At 37.6% G+C, this 14,197-nt stretch overlaps 1 pseudogene; it reads right to left on the bottom strand.

Moving 5' to 3' along the window:
* Nucleotides 1–6,300: 6,300 nt before the first annotated feature.
* LOC102827585 lies at nt 6,301–13,741 on the bottom strand (annotated as a pseudogene).
* Nucleotides 13,742–14,197: the final 456 nt, after the last annotated feature.

The raw sequence follows: 14,197 nt of genomic DNA, 5'->3' as shown, positions 1-14,197 counted from the left end.
ATTAAAAGACAGTAAAGAAAGAAAAGACAAGAATGGATGCAGAAGACTCTCTGAGACTTGTTCTCTAACATAGAGATGCTAAAGTGACTGGATTAAATGAGGAAGTAAAAGAACTAAACAATTTCAAAGGGTAGCTCATAAAGTCATAGTCAGGTATTGTAATGAAATGTGTAAAGACCTGGAGTTAGAAAACCAACAGAGAAGAACACACTCAACATTTCTCTAACTGAAAGAACTGAAGGGAAAAAATGAAGTCTTTACTTACAGTTGTGAAATATTCAATGGCAAAATATTGAATGATGCAGAAAACATCAAAGGAAGATGCAAGTTATATACAGAATTACTATACCAAAAAGAAACGGTTAATGTTCAGGTGTTTCAAACAATAGCTTTTAATTAAGAGCCAATGTTATTGAAGATTCTTTCCAAATTATACTGATGGCATTGGTGAAAACCATGACTTCAGGAATTGACAGAAAACAAATTGAAATCTTTCAGCAAACTGATGAAACACTGGAAGCACTCACTTATCTAAGCTAAGACATTTGGAAGACAGCTAGCTTGCCAAACGATCAGAAAATACCAATTTTTTTTATGATCATTTCAAAGAAAGGTGGCCAAATGGAATGCAGAAATTATTGAACAATATCATTAATAGCATAAGCAAATAAATTTTATTGAAGATCATTCGAAAATAATTGCAACAGTACATTGGCAGGGTTGCCAGAAATGCAAGCCAGATGCAGAAGAGGACTTGATGTCAGTTGGATCTTGACTGAAAGCAGAGGATACCAGAGAGACATTTACTTGTGCTTTATTGACTATGTAAAAGCTTTCAACTATGTGGATCATGACAAACTATGAATAGCATTGCAAAGAACGGTCATCCCAGAACACCGAATTGTGCTCATGAGGAACATGTACATAGACCAAGAGGCAGTCATTAAGACAGAACAAGGAGATAAAGATTGGTTTAAAAATCAAGAAATGTATTCTTTCACCATACTTATTCAATCTGTATACTTGACAAATAATCTGAGAAACTAGAATTTGCTGGGAAGAATGTGACATTGGGTTTGAAGGAAGATTCATTATCAACCTGTGGTATGCAGATGAGATAACCTCCTAGCTGGAAGTGAAGAGGACTAAAAATAATTACTGATGAAGATAAAAGACTTCAGTATGGATTGCACCTCGATATATATGTATATATATATATATATAAAACCTCACCACTGATCCAGTAAATAATATCATGATAAACAGAGAAAAGACTGAAGTTCTCAAAGACTTCATTTTAAATGGATCCACAATCAACACTCATGGATGCAGCAATCAAGAAATCAAACACAAACTGCATTAGGTAAATCTGCTGCACAAGACCACTTTAAAGTGTTCAAGAGCCAAGATATCAGTTTGATGACTAAAGTGGGTCTGACCCAAGCCATGGTATTTTTATTCACTTCATTTACTTGTGAAAGTTGAACAATTAATAAGAAAGACCTTAAATAATTGATTAATTTGAGCTACCGTGTAGGAGAAGAGTATCTAGTATGTAGGACTACCAGAAGAACAAACTTATATGGATTGAAAGATGCACATCAAAAATTCTCCTTAGAAATGAGGATTGTGAGATTTTGACTCTTATGTTTCAAACATGTTATGAGGAGAAACCAGTCCCTGGCATACACATCATACGTGATACAGTGGACGGGTCAGCAAGTTAGATTGGCAGAGAGTAACAATGGGCTCAAGCATAACAACTGTGAGAATGGCGCAGGATAGGGCAGTAGTTCTGTTTGTTGTGCATAGGGTAGCTATGAGTCGGAATTGATTCAATGGCACCTAAAAACAATTGTATTCTATAACTTTCTTAATCACAAGTTGAGCTATGGAAGAAATATATTCACACAAATGCTTTACAAAATATATATTTAATGCCTACTCTAACATTTCTTATCTGAGTTACGGTCTTCACTTTTGGGGAACTTGTTTAATACGTTGTTGTTGTTGTTGTTGTTGTTAAGTGCCATCCAGTTGATTCCAAATCATAGTGGTCCTGTGCAGGGTTTCTAAGGATCAGCTGATGGGTTTGAACTGCTGACCATGTGGCTCACAGACAAGTGCTGATTCTACAGCACCACAATGATGATATAACTGTTTAGACTAATTTCCAAAACTGAGTGCAAACATCAAGTGGATGTCAGCAAATAAATAAGTGTGATTTTTAGAACACACTAAGACTGTTCCCATTTCATAAATTTAATTAAAAAATCATCTTACAAAAGCATACCACACAAAACAGCCAGTGGGTTGCCCAAAATATAAAAGAGGAAATCAATTATAGTTCAATCATGCCACTTTCTCAATCAGTTAGAAATTAACAAAAGTGCCTTGTTTACAGTAAATTGAATGGTATAATATTCTGACAGTTTTTCATCTGTGGGTATTAAGCGTGACTTTCCCAATCATGAATGAAAGTGCCTCACTTTGGATCATCTGAAGGAGAAAGAATTTTTCCTCAAACATTAAGATTAACTCTAGCAAAGCATTTTAATTTTTTTTGAAGTTTTTCTCTTGTTAATTTAGACTGACACATTTTGTAACTTTGAGTAAACACTTCATTTTTAAGGTGGAATCAAAGAAATAAAAAAAAAAAAAACTTTCTATACTATTCTGTTTTCTCAATGACCTTTATACAGAATAGAATGCAACTTCATGAATGACTAGTTCTTGTCTATGCACAACAATTATTCTTCAGATAACATACCCATATGTAGTTGACAGTTCTTGTGTTGGCTTATTCACACGAAGACCTTGGGTCAATATATCCGATTTTAGTAGTAATATAAGAAGGAATCTGGAGGAAGTAGAGCTTGGCACTTACATCTGTCTACAGGTGAGTTTAGGTAATTCATATCTCTGCTAGGCTTTGTGAATGTACTTCTCTGTATATCCTAGGTTTTACGTGGATCCTTGTTACTAGCACAGTGTCATACCTGTTTTCAAACTCAGCTGGAAAAAGCAATGTGGTTATCTGGGCGTTTCTTTAATTAATTCTATCCTCTCTTCCTCTCACAGATATCTGACCATGAGGCATATTGACTACTACCCATCAATGTATGTATCAGGGAAACAATAGGAAATGAGAGCAGAGAGGTAGAGAATTATTACCTAAGTCTGGTTGAGCAGATATTCATTGAAATGATCAGAAATGGGCTTCTAATACAAGAACCTTCCTGAGTGATTCAAATGGTTAAATCCTTGACTGCTAATTAAAAGGTTAGAAGTTTGACTACACCCAGAAGAATTTTGAAAGAATGGATGGTGATCAGTTCGTGGAAATTTAGCCACCAAAAGTCCTATAGAGCAAAATTCAGTCACTGAGAACCATGTGAAGTACAGTTCTGTCTAACATGCATGGAATCCCCATGAATCAAAGTCAATCTGATGTCTACAATAGTTTTTTTTTTTTTTTTTTTTTTTTAATAGTATAGAAGATAAGCACAGGCATTCAAGGAATTTTGGACTCACATAAAACTAGAATTGAAATACAGTTCACTGATTTCTAAGTGTGTTGCGTTGAGCAAATTGGTTTAGCATTATGAGTCTCAAATTTTCCATTTCTAAAATTATAATGATCATAACTACTCACAAGTTGGACCAGGAAATGTTTCCTTCTGTTGTGCATCGGATTGCTATGAGTCAGTATTAACTCGATGGCACCTAACAACAACAATAATAACAAATCACTGGTTTGTTTGACAACAATATTTTATGTTTTATGTATCAATAAATATCAATAATAGTATTGATGCTTAATATTTTAAGAAAATTATGTGACTCGATGCAGTTCTGATGTAATGCTATAAGCTATGCACTCAACCACAAGGTCACTTTGAGCCACAAGATCATTGATTCAAACCAACCCTTGTTAAGTGCCATCAAGGGTTTCTGGTGAGCCACTGGTGAGTTTGAAATGATGACCTTACGCTTCAAACCACTTTGTAGTTCAATATATTATCCTGTATCACCATACCATATATGAGGCTAAGTCAAAAATTATTCACACTCTGGCTGTAGATTTTATTTTAATGAACCTTTAGAAAAGACAAATACATCATTTTTCTGCATAATCTCCTTGTTTTCAACACACTTTGTCCATCTGTAAACAAGCTTTCATATTCCCTTATTAAAAAAAGGTTTTAGGCTGAGCTATGAGCCACAAATGTACTGCTGTCTTCACTTCTTCATCAGAGGTGAATCTTCCTCCTCTAAGGGCAAATTTCAAGAGACCAAACACATGAAAGTTTGATGGAGAAGGATCAGGACTATAGGGAGGATGCTTTAACACCTCAAAATCAAGTTTTTGCAGAGTGTCAACAGTGTGGGCAGAGTTATACAGACATGCATTGTCAGGCAAGATCACAAAGCTCTAGTATAGCAGTCCTCTACATTTAACCTCAAGTTTAGGCTTCAGATCTTCACTGAGCATCTCACTGTAATGAGCACTGTTGGTTGTTGAAACTTTTTACTGTTAGTGTTCCAACACTGGCATTTGAAAATCCCACATTTGAAAAGACACATTCTTGGATGGTTACCAGGGGCAGGAGGGAAGGTAGACCACTTCACTGGCTAGAAACATGTTAACTTGGATGTCAGGCAAGACAATATACAATAAAAGGGAAGTTGTTAGAATGATGAAGGTAGAAGTGCAATAGTTAAAAGGAATATAAGTGTATACTGTTATATACAGAATCGTGAAATAGCTGCAGTGTACAGGTAGGGACATGGACAGATAAACAGACTGAATGGGCGTGGGAAGGAAAGTGGGAGTTTATGCACAAATATATAAAGGTTTGACAGAGGATATTTATATTCGGTATTTTCCTTTACTGAAAACATATCTACAAATGTGGTAGAGCATACAGGAAACAAAGTGTTGAAAACTTCTTAGACATTACCAAATACCTTGAGGGAATGAGATGCTGTACCTAAGTGCTTAGGACTATAGTCTAGGAGACCTTATGGTCAACTGGCATAACATAGTCCACATGCACATGTTTTACATCCTATTTTTGTAAGGAGTTACTGATTTTAAAAGCCTATGAGTGGCCATATAAGGTACAACTATTGGTCTCTACCTGTCTGGAGAAAAGAATAGTGATGAAAAGTTAAGACACTTGGAATAAATCAGAACAAAGGACTAATGGGAAACATGAACATCATTCTCCATGACTCTGAGACCAGAAGAACTAGATGGTGTCCAGCTACCAACTGTTCTGAAAGGAATCACATTGAAAAACCCTAGAGAGAGTGGGAGAAAATGTGTAGAGTCGCTCACTCCTCTTTTTGCTAATGTCTCTGCACCATTTTTTAGAGCCAGTTCCCAGAGCCAGAATGGCTGTAGCCCCGCACCGTAAACTCTTCCAGGGTGGGGTGGCCGCAGAGGGAGTCCCGTCTTCAGATTCCTAACTCACAGTATTTTCCTTAATATTGTGATTTTTTTCACTTGCGAGTGTGGGAAACTGATTTCCTGGACCATAGTAGATCCAGAGCTCTGGAGTTGTCCTGTGAGTGCTTCCTGTGTGAGATCTCAGTCCCTCAACCACGGATACTTCCCTACCTTGCTTTCTCTACTGCCACCCCAAACCAGAAGTGTAGATTCTTCTTTAGTTCTATATCACCCATCTCTTAATTAACTAATATTTTAACAAAAAGATTATATTTATTATTTAAGAGATGGACTAATGTGATGGTAAAGACAATATCAAGACCTGGTCATAAGTTTGTGTGACTGATGGAACTGAATATGAAGGTCACTGAAATTAGAAAATTAAGGAAATGAGTTGTGCACTGAATGGATGTGTGGTACAAATAGAAGTTGACTTTAATTAAGGTGACCAATTAATATTGATGAATAAGATTTCTCAAGAAATCACATATATTATATCCTTAATAACAGTTTCAACCATCATTAAGGATAAGAATAGGATTTTCTTGGCATAAAATTAATTATTTTGTCTTTGTGGTATGTTTTGTTTTCTACCTGGAATAGAAATGGTGTGAACATGGGTCCCAAAAATCAGTTGCACTGAAACGCTCCAATCAATGGCAAATCAGAGGGCTGATATACATGGAGAGAGATGGTGTGTCGGTTCCAGACCAGTTTCTCACAACGGATTTGTGGTATAAGCCCATAACCCAAAGGTGCTCTGGACAGGTTGGGGCAGTGCCATGCAGTGCAGACTGTGGCAGTAAGGATAAGAAGGATGAGTCACATCAGGGGTTTCTTCAACTTCATGCTCGCTGTTGCTTGATGAAGTTAACCAGTCCATTGGTTAACCTCATGAGAGGCCACCAGGGTGTTGCCATCCAACTCAGATTCACTTTTCTTAACCAGCTGTTTCCCCAGCTACACTCCATACTAGTCAAAATTATTGTTGTCCCAGATAATCCCTGTGTATGATCTTGTGCTCATATATGTCCATCAATGTTCCAAGAATAAATGGCATAAGTTTGGAAAACACAATGGAATTGGTTGGGTAATTTCCTTTAAAGTCCTTGTATGGTAACACCTTCTTTAAGTCCTCCAGACTCTTTTCCATGGAGCCCTTTCTGGACCTTCTTCATAGCCTCAGTCTGGCCTAAGAAGTTGGCCAGAAGAATCTTACGATGTGGTTCTTTTCATATAGGGTGCTGGGTCTGGACTGCGATGAGGGAGTCAAAGGATATGACCCAGGTACAGTGGCATATAAACTGGTAGAAGGCATGTTTGCCATTAGTCCCTGGACCTCCCCACAAGATGGGGCCTGTCTGGTATTCCACCGGAGTGCTGGACTTAGCGATGCACTTCCCATTGGACTCAATGTCCCCTATTGTAAGTCGGCAGCAAAATGTTGCAGGTACTGGTCACAAGGTAGCATGGACTGACTGTGTTTTACACCAAAAGGAGCTGATGTAGCAGATACCCAGAAAAGCCAGCAAGACCAGGGCCTTCTTCTCTAGGAGTGTGGCATGGAAGTGCAAATCTATCCAGTGAAATCCAGAGAAGATCTGCTCAAGGTTGTCAAAACCCACATGTATAACAATCGAAAGTCTGATGGCTGACCACAGGAGGGCTGTTCTTATACCCAATCCCAAACCTCAAACATTTTTTTTTTAATGTTTTATTGTGAGTTATGTGATAGTTTATATGGGAGAACATTAGCATTACATTCATCCTATCTTATATCATTTCATTGTCATGGTTACAATCCCCTCCATGCATCATCAACCAACCAAAGGATATAACTTACAAGCCTACACCCTGGTATTCAGCACACAGCCCCTCTTCCTCTCTGAGTGTAGAGTCCCCAGCCACTCTATCTATTCATGTCATCATCTCTGCCTCCATCTCTGGCATCACTCTTTCTCTGGGTAGGGTCTTGCACTCTGCTCTTCTCCCTTTATGGTCCCAGGGACATCCACTCCTGGATGAGAAAGTCAATCACTCCCCTTCTTTTGCTACAAAATGACTACCTTTACATTTCCAACCCTCACAGTCAGTCCTGATAACTACTATTCACTATTGTACAACAAGAGCCCTATCCCCATCTCCTTTCATCAGCTCCGCCCAGACAGATTGGATACTATTCAGTGGAGATTCTACCTCCCTCTGCACCCTCTGGATCTATGCGCCCTCTTAAAAGCTTTTAAGCCAGTCTTTTCTTGCCTTTGTAGCCCCTCCCTCCCCCATTTTGGGTAGACAATGTCCAAGTTGCCCATCCTTGTCTACTCTGTGTATGGATGGGATGGGAATGATCCTTACTGTAAAGATTTTTCCCCTCTTTTGAGCTATTCATAGGTGTAGGTCAAGTTCATCAAATTGTATCAGATTACTCTTTTTTTCCTATTCTTTCTTCTTCTAGTTGAGTTCTGATAATCCAATCATTGAAGCCAGGTTGAGTGTGTATTTTCTGCAAGTATGGGTGCTCTTATGCATACACCCTCTCTTCTTATCAGCTGGATGCTTCACTCTCCACTTTAGTCCTCTGTGGCTATGTCACTGACTCTGGGCCCAAGAGTCCCCAGGTCTTGCAACACTGCTGGCCAACCAGGTCTCCACCTGGGTTCAAAGGAGTCAATGGAATGTTGTAGGGCTTAGCTCACATTGCTATTTTTCCCTTACTTCCCTTTATAGGTGATGAACATGGTCACCAATCAGAGCGCATGTCTGCTAGTGTAATCCCATTGAGTTTTGGTCTTGGAAGGGGTTTTTCCCTGAGGGGACCCAACCATTCGCCTTGATGTCTTCTGGGCTAACAACTTGCTTGTTCTTGTAGTAATCAGCTGGACTGCCTTTATTATTTTCTATTTTCCTGTTGGTCTTTCTTTCAAGAAGTACCTTCTGTTCTTCTAGCCACTCTAGGCTGGTCTGTTTGTCATTTCAATTGGAAATTTCCCACCTCAGAAGATTTTGAATGGTGTTCAGGATTCCACCTATGGTCTTATGTAATGCAGAGGCTCCACAGTAAGCCTCCTTAACTGGGCAAGTTGTAGTCCCATTTTAGGTATTCCAATCAGTTATAGGCAGAAGATGGACTTACAAGCTTTCTATGGTGATATTCCTGGCTATTCCTTTCTTTCCCCCTCAAGTGTCTATTTTATAGTGGTATGCCAGGGAAACCAAAATTCAAAAGACAGCCAAGCATCTTAACATTATTTCTCCCCTTTTTCCCATTCCAGCCATATCTCAATTCCTGTATCCCAGAGCCCTGTTGTTTCAACATTATGGATACATCATTATTTACCTCAATTCCACTTAGCCCATGCAAACCTACCTAATTGTTTTCCTGCCAGCTTCGTTCTTCCATTCCCCTCCCCCTTCTTATGTATTTCCCTTCTTCTCTAACACCCAAACTATCTTGTGTCTATTCCATATCCTGTGCTGCACCTTCACCTCCGTTACCTCACCCCATTCCCCACATCCCGGTAACCAGCAAAGAATCCCCCTGCCCCTCATCTAGTATTGTTATTTTTCTTCTTCTTCTTCTTATTTTTTTTTTTTTACAGTAGTGGCCCTATGCAGTATTTCTCCTTTTGTGACTGACTAAGGATTCTGGTCGTTTAGTGGTTATGAGTCAGGCTGCCAACCTCAAGGTCAGTAGTTTGAAACTACCAGCGGTTCTGTGAGAGAAGATGAGGCGTTCTGCTCCCATGAAGATTTACTGCCTCAGAAACCCTGTGCAGGGTCACTATGAGTCAGAACCGACTCTACAGTACTTAACAACAACAATTTCACTCAACATATCCTCAAGGTTCATCCACATTATGCAGTGGCTTGCAGCTTCCTTGTTCTTCTTCAAGGTAGCATAATATTACATTGTGTGTATGTACCACAGTTTGTTTATCCATTCTTCAGTTGATGGGCACTTACGCTGTTTCCATCTTTTTGCTTTTGGAAATAGTGCTGCTAAGAACATTGGTGTGCATATATCTACTCATGTTATGGCTCATATTTCTTGTGAGTAAATACGAAGTAGAGGAATTGCTGGATCATAAGGAGTTCTGGTAGCATAGTAGTTACAAATTGGGCTGCTAATCTCACAGTCAGCAGTTTGAAACTACAAGCTGTACCGTGAGAGAAAAATGAAGCTTTCTGCTCCTGTAAAGATTTACAGCCTCAGAAACCCTTTCAGGGTAGTTATGGGTCGAAACCGACTCGACGGCACTTAACAACAACAACAGCAACAACTTTTTTTTTACCTTTACTGTTATTGCTGGTGTGGGATGATATCTCATTGTTGCTTTGATTTGCATACCCTAATGGCCAGTAAAGGAGCTCTGGTATCATAATGGTTATGAATCAGGCTGCAAACTGCAAGGTCAGCAGTTCGAAACTACCAGCTGCTCTGTGGGAGAAAGATGAGGCTTTCTGCTCCCGTAAAGATTTACAGCCTCAGAAACCCTGTACTTGCTGAAAGTGAAGAGAACTTAAAACATTTACTGATGAAAATCAAAGAGCACAGCCTTCAGTATGGATTACATCTAAATGTAAAGAAAACAAAAATCCTCACCACTGGACCAGTAAACAACGTTCTTATCAATGGAGAAAACATTTCAGCTGTGAAGTACTTCATTCTTCTTGGATCAACTATCAACACTCCAATATTTGTAAATTTATGGATGTTTGTTGTGTGTCCTAACACATGGCTTGTTCTGGAGAATGCTCCATGTACACTGGAAAAGAATGTATATTGTGCTGTTGTTCGGTTGAATGCTTTGTACACGTCTATGAGGTCCAGATGGTTGATTGTGTTGTTTAGTTCTTCTGTGTCTTTGTCAAGTTTCTTTCTGGTTGTTCTATCCATTTTTTAAAGCGGAGCATTAAAATCACCCACTATTATTGTAGATCATCTATTTCTTTCTTCAAATCTATTAGAGTTTGATTTTTATGTTTTGGAGCTCTTTCATTGGGAGCATCGATATTTATTATGGTTATGTCATCTTGTTCAATTGTCTCTTTAATCAAGAGATAATGTTCAACTCTATCTATTTTGTTGGTTTTTTCCTTAAAGTTTATATTATCAGAGATTAGTACTGCCACTCCTGTTTGTTTTTCATTGCAATTAGCTTGGTATATATATTTTTCTCATCCTTTAACTTTTAATCTTTTTTTGTCCCAGTGTGTAAGATGTGTCTCCTGCAGACAGCATATTGAAGGATCTTGTTTTCTTATCTATTCTGCTACCCCCCATCTCTTAACTGGTGCATTTAATTTGTTTACATTCAGTAAATGTGCTTATCATTAGGTATGAATTAATTCTGTAATTGTGTTTGTTTTTTTGTGGTATTGCTGCTTTCTTTGTTCTGTGTGTCTTTCTTTTCTGAGTTCATGCTTTTTGTGTTCTTTCTTTTGAGTTTCCTCTTAGGTTTAATGTTTCTATGATCTTCTTGGATTTTCATTTTCTTGGTATGTTGTGAACTATTAATTTTCTTTGAGGTTACCTTATATTCTATTACTTTCCCCCTCCATTTAGTGCAGGCTATTTTATCCTGGAATCTACCTGACCTTCTTACCATCTGGATCTCTGTTCCTATGTGTTTAACTGCTTTTACATTGTAATTGTTTTGATCATAGACTGAACTCCCAGATTCTCTGAGTTTGTTCTTATACTTTTGGTCTGTTCTCGACGCTTCCTTCTGTCGATTTAGTTCTGGGAGGTGCTGCCACGTATGTCAATCTCTGGTTGTTGTCTGTTCTTGTTGGTTCTCAGTCCACAGAACTCCATTTTGGATGTTTTGTAGCTCACGGATGGCTTTGTGAAAATCCCTTAGCTTCTGTTTATCCTGGAATGTTTTGATTACACTGTCATATTTGATTGATAGCTTTTCTGGATAAAGGATTCTTGTTTGATAGGTTTTTTTTGTTGTTGTTTTTCCTTTCAGTCTTTTATATATGTCTCCCCATTGCCTTCTTGCTTGCAAGGTTTCTGCTGAGAGATCCTAGCTTAATCTGACTTGCTTGCCACTGTATGTAACACTTCTTTTTTCCCTAGCTGCTTTCTGGATTGTCTCCTTATCTTTCATATTGAGAGCTTGATTATGATATGTCTCAGTGATTTTCTTTTGGTGTCTATCCTTCCTGGGGTTCGTTAAGCTTCTTGAATGTTTATCTTTTCACTTTTCAGGATGCTAGAGAAATTTTCTTCCAGCAGTTCTTCAACTATTTCCTCTGTGAACTTGTGTGATTCTTCCTGTTCTGGAATGCTGATAATTCTTAAGTTATTACTCTCCATGTTGTTCATCATGAATCTTAGACATTCTTCAGATTTTTTTATCCTTGTGGTATCATTTCTGCAGCCTCTGGAATTGCTGTTTCCAGACAAGGGTGGCCATAGCAAGGCTAGTTGGGTACATGGAAAGGAAGTGGCTAGGAGAAAGAGGAAGGAGTTAAATTTTTTAACAAAGAGGCAAGGACTAGTCCACAAAAGGAATTACCTTATATCTGAAATATGGAGTTGTTGGAATAAAACCTTGTCATAAGTCAAGGACTACCTGTAGCTATTTATTCTTTCTCAGTTGTACTTCCTTGTTTGTATTCTTTTAGCATTTTATTGTGAATTGAGTTAAGGTTTACATGGCAGATAAGTTTTCAATTCAACAATTCATACACACTTTGTTTCATCTCATTGATTGCAGTCCTCACAAAGTAACATCACTTAGCTCCTTCCTTCCCTGTGTTTTCTGCTTCCATTCTTCCTTTTTTCTTAATCTTTCTGAAATTTTCCTTGGGTAAATGCTGGTCTTTTGCTCGCAAATGGTTGATAACTCTATGATGTGAATACTTCATAGTGTTATGGACCTGTCTATTGTTTGGCTGAAATTTGATCCATTTTCAATTGATTCATTTGAGTCATTTCCAGACCTGAAAGGTCATTAAGGGTCATGGTTTCAGAGTCTCTAACAGTCTCTTCCCAACCAGCAAAACAAATCTTTTTTATGATTCTGAGTTTTGTTCCATTATTTCCTTCCACTTTGTCTAGGGTCTTCTAATCAGATCCCATTCAGAATAGGTGGTAGTGGTAACTGTGTACCACAGCGTTCTTCTGGTCTAGGTTCATGGAGACTGATGTACATACAGTCCATTAGTCCACTGGACAAATTGTTTTTATGTGTGTTTGATTTTTACCACTCTTCTTTCCTCTGGACAAAGGGAGACTGTTAGTTGCACCTTAGATGACTGCTTATGAGCTTTTAAAAACCCCAGTCACTGTTCAAAACAGTAGGACTTAGAACATTGTCTTTTAGGACTATGTAACCTTGGTGTCTTCTGAGACTATGATCCTGAGTCCCCAGGCCCAGTCTTGGTTGTAATTCTTTACTCTCTTTCTCATTGTCTACTTTTTTTCCTTCTTTCACCCTGATATAGCTCACATATATTGATCATTAGTATTAATAATAATGTAAGTGGTGGTGGTAGAGGTTGTGTGTCATAAAATTGGTTCTGACTTGTGGTGATACTGTATTGGGTTTCTGAGGCTGCAAATATTTATAGGAGCAGAAAGTCTCATCTTTCTCTAAAAGAGCTACTGGTGGTTTCAAACTGCTGACCTTGCAGTTACCAGTCCAATTCATAGCCCACTATACTACCAAGGCTGTGATAATGCAAGCAGATGTCTCAATTCTTGGAAAATGTATTGTACTTTTTCTCATAGCTAGACCAATATTTTTTTAAAAAAATGTTTAAATGGATCATTAACTTTCTATACTCTATCCTTCCAAAAATACAAATTTAGCAAGCTAAATATGACTTATCACATTGTAATAACTGATCTTATTTGATATTCTTCCATAGTTAAAATGATAGTGCATGGCCCATCTTCCAATCATTGGCTGCACAATAGCTCATTAATATCCTCATAGTGCAATGTGCAACTATTTGTGAATGAATAAATACTTTCTCAGCAGTGGGATTAGTGTATGATTAGCAACTGCTTACTAAGAAAGGAATTGATTTGAAAGCAGAAAATCTAACCAATTTAGATAGCTTCCCAAATGAATTCAAGCTTGAATCAATTTATACTCAGTTTTTGAATGTGATGTAATTTTGACTAAAAGCTGAAACAAGATTATTTCTGTAAATCTAATATCTCCGATCTGAAATACTCTCTGATATAAAGTCTACTGTACCATGAAATAGGTCTGTTGTACTTTTCATTTCAACTCTGATGACATGCTTAATAAACTCCTGCTTCATTATACCAAAAAAAGTACTCATTTCTGAGACTGGGCATTATAGGGAAATGGATTTCTATATTGCTATTCCAACTGATAGACTATTAGGAAATCTGAAAGTGTATAATTACCAAGAGTAATCTTGTTATTACCAATTGTTGATGACCTGGAAGTAGACTCAAAATTGCTAAAGGTACAATCAAAAATAATTTCTAACAGTTATGTGGCTCATTTTTTTAAGACACTTTAATAATCTAGTCAAATTCATTTCATCAACTCTAATAATAATATTGATGTTTAGAAAGTGATAAATACTAACAGTTAATTAAGAAACTGATATTATTTTTATTAATTATTATTCAATCATAAGGATCCTCTACTTGGTAGAGAACAAAAGTCTTCTCATATCCAAGTTAAGATGCTGGGACTTTGAAAATACCTACCATCGACAAACAATAATGTCCTTACTATCTTTATT

This window comes from Chrysochloris asiatica, unplaced genomic scaffold (assembly GCF_000296735.1).
Source record: "Chrysochloris asiatica unplaced genomic scaffold, ChrAsi1.0 scaffold00019, whole genome shotgun sequence".
Lineage (NCBI taxonomy): Eukaryota > Metazoa > Chordata > Mammalia > Afrosoricida > Chrysochloridae > Chrysochloris > Chrysochloris asiatica.
This window is presented reverse-complemented; position numbering and strand designations above follow the sequence as displayed.